Raw genomic sequence first — 3759 nt, 5'->3', positions numbered from 1 at the left:
AGATGGCATTTCAAGTTGGTCAGATGAAGCATCAGTAGGTAATGAATGGGACACAACTTCCTAGCATTCTAGAAATTTGGAACAGCACCTCACGTCCCATACTAAAGTAATTTTGAGATGAATCAGGATTAAAATGTAAAATAAGTGGGGACGCCTGGGTGGTTCAGCAGTTGAGCGCCTGCCTTCAGCCCAGGGAGTGATCCTGGGATCCCAGGATGGAGTCCCACGTCGGGCTCCTCTGCCTGTATCTCTGCCTCCCTCTCTCTGTGTCTCTCATGAATGAACAAATAAAAGTCTTTTTTTAAAAAAGTAAAATAAGTGAACTACAGGTGGATATTTATGTAATTTGGGGAGAAATGTGGACTTGCTAAGTTTAGCAGTAAGAGACGAAAACATAAGGGAATAGATTGATTAGGATCCACATCTGCTCATTTTCCCTTAACCCCAGCCCCACTGCTCTCCTCCCTGCTTCTATGACTTCGACCTTTTTAGACTCCTCATATGTGGGAGATTTTTCATTTTCAATATTTTTCATTTGGTGTTTGGCTCATTTCGCTTAACATCCTCCTTAGCATAACACCCTCCAGGTTGATCCATGATGATTTTATAACCTAAAATTTAAAATCTTAATGTCAAAAAACTCCCCACTTGGAATGAAAATAAAAAGCAGGGGGTTAATGGAGGAAAAAACCTTTCATCATACATGGCGGGAGGCTAACGTTCTCAGCATTCATAAAGCATTACAAACCAACAAGAGGGACATATGAATAGAAACATCAGAAAAAGATGTAAAGAGAAAAATCACAAAAGTTGATAGAACTATGACTATTTAACATGGACTCATATCAACTTTGTTAGTAATAAAAGGAAGTAACTTAGTCATATGCATTTTCTATCTAATTGGCAATGTATATAGTTAATTAGTTACCTGAAATCAATGATGTTGTGGGTTTGGGAACAAGGGCATCTCACACGCTGCTGGGGAAAAGCTGAACAGATATGAGGGTAACAATTTTATCTTAAGAATAAAAAGCTTTAGGGATCCCTGGGTGGCTCAATGGTTTAGCGCCTGCCTTTGGCCCAGGGTGCGATCCTGGAGTCCCGGGATTGAGTCCCACATGGGGCTCCCTACATGGAGCCTGCTTCTCCCTCTGTCTGTGTCTCTGCCTCTCTCTCTCTCTCTCTCATAAAGAAAGAAAGAAAGAAAGAAAGAATAAATAAAGAATAAAAAACTTTAAATCCCTGCAAAATGTCTATCTAGCGATCTTAATGCCAGAAATTTTTATTAAAATAAAAAGAAGTCTAGATTTTGGCAGAGATTTAGCTTGAAGAGTTTTTATTAAAGTTATTAAATCTATTGTTACGATAAACACTGAGGATAGTTTATTCAGCAAGAGAATTTTAAATGAGCAAGTTAGGTCACATCCATGATGACTTATCAATATTGGATATAAATAACCTAGAAAAATGTTTGCAATATATGATCGAGGCAAGAAAGACAGAAAAATTGTTTTGCACACAGATGCAAGTATTCTTGAGCAATAGCTTCTATAATAATTATGATGAAAATACATGTATAATTTAATTTTGTTATTTAAAGATTTAGTTCACCTTTTTCTTTCTTTCTTTTTTTTTTTTTTTTTTTAAGATAGAGAGTGAGTCATGCCCATCACCCTGGGGGAGGAGCAGAGGGAGAGGAAGAAGCAGACCTTCCGCTGAGTAGGGAGCCTGTTGCAGGCTCCAAACCAGGGTCCTGGAATCATGACTTGAACCAAGGCCAGATGCTTAACAGAACGAGCCACCCAGGAGCCCATGTTATTGTTATTTGTAACAGCTTACTGGGTGTTAGGAATTGTGGAGATCTCCGATAGTTCTAGATTTTAACATTCATCCCAGAACAATCTTCCTTCCTTCAATTTTCTTTTTTCTTTTTTTAAAGATTTTATTTATTCATGAGAGACAGAGACAGAGATACAGACAGAGGGAGAAGCAGGCTCCCTGCAGGAAGCCCAATGTGGGACTCGATCCTAGGACTCCAGGATCACACCCTGGGCCGAAGGCAGGCACTCAACCGCTGAGCCACCCAGACGTCCCCCTTCCCTCAATTTTCAATTCCAGAACTCTTCCAAGGAAGAGTTCATGTGTTTTGGGAAGAGCTAATGCCACCTTTCCCAGTTCCAGAGATAGGCGTGCGGCTCAGTCCTGGCCAATCAGACTATTCCCTCCATGAAGCTATAGAGCTTTGTTCATATGTGAACCTGACCTGTGAACCAAGCTGAGCCAATGAAAATCATCCCTAATCTGTTTTAGTGTCATGGTTGGTGCAGACAGTGCACTTTTCTTGAAGGTTCCTGACATTCCAGTACCTGAACTTGGAGTCGTCCTTGGCCATCCTTGCTACCTGGAAATGAGGCAAACTTAAAAGCGTTGCTCAAGGATAGGTGACAGATAGTTGGATAATGCCTTCAAGACAGTTGGGAGTTCCTGAACTGGCTGCGCCTGAAGACACAGGCCAAAACGGATACGAATACACTTCCTTCAAGTGGGTTTCTGTAGTTTACAATCAAGATTTTCTTGTTTGTCAGTCTTGTGTTCCAGACGTTTTCCTGTGTGTTGCTTGTTTTTTGACCTTGTCTATGATGATCTTGGATGTACAGGGATTTAAAATTTTTTACCTAGTCAATCCATTCATCCTTTCTTTTGGGCTGCATTTCCTGCTTTATCTATCTATCTATCATCTATCTATTTATTTATTTATTTAAGATTTTATTTATTTATTCATGAGGGACAAAGAGAGAGAGAGAGAGAGAGGCAGAGGGAGAAGCTTCCCATGGGGAGTCCAATGTGGGACTTGATCACAGGACCCCCGGATCACACCCTGAGCCGGAGGCAGACACTCAACCATTGAGCCACCCAGATGTCCCTACATTTCCTGCTTTAAAAGAGCTTTCTGATACTAATTTATTTATTTATTTATTTATTTATTTATTTATTTATTTATTCATGAGAGACACACAGAGAGGCAGAGACACAGGCAGAGGGAGAAGCAGGCTCCATGCAGGGAGCCCGACGTGGGACTCCATCTGGGGATTCCAGGATCACGCCCTGGGCCAAAGGAGGGCGCTAAACCGCTGAGCCACCCAGGGATTCCCCTGATTCTAAGTTTTTAAGAAAATTTTTAATATTTTTTATATTTTCAATTTAGACCTTTGAAGAATCTAGAATTTAATTACTGTGTGTGGTGTGAAGCAAATAATCCCATTTTTAGAAAAGAGTAATATAGGGCACCTGGGTGGCTCAGCGATGAAGTGACAGGCTTGATTTCTGCTCAGGTCAAGATCTCAGGGTCCTGGCATCCAGCTGTGGTCAGTCTATAAGCTCAGGCAGGAGTCTGCTTGAGGACTCTCTCCCTCCCCTTCTGACCCTCTCCCCTGCTCGTGCTCTTGCTCTCTCTAAAATAAATAATCTCTTTTTTTAAAGTTATATGTAAACGTGCACATATACACATGTACAGGTTATCTTTGATTTTCACTGGGTGGCATTACAAGGAGAACTTTTTGTCTTAGGTTTTGTTTTATTTTCAAATGTTTGTATAATAAGTATATCTTGGATCACTTAGATTCGGGGTTACACTAACCATGAGGAAACAATGAGACTGGGCTCTAAGTGTATATCATATTTGTCCGAATGTCTAGGTGTATTTATTTTTCTGCAGCATCTCTAAGATGTTGCAAGTTCCTCTGAAACCTGTTCTTTCTT

This window comes from Vulpes lagopus, chromosome 16 (genome assembly GCF_018345385.1).
Source record: "Vulpes lagopus strain Blue_001 chromosome 16, ASM1834538v1, whole genome shotgun sequence".
NCBI classification, from domain to species: domain Eukaryota; kingdom Metazoa; phylum Chordata; class Mammalia; order Carnivora; family Canidae; genus Vulpes; species Vulpes lagopus.
Note: the sequence above shows the minus strand (reverse complement) of the source record.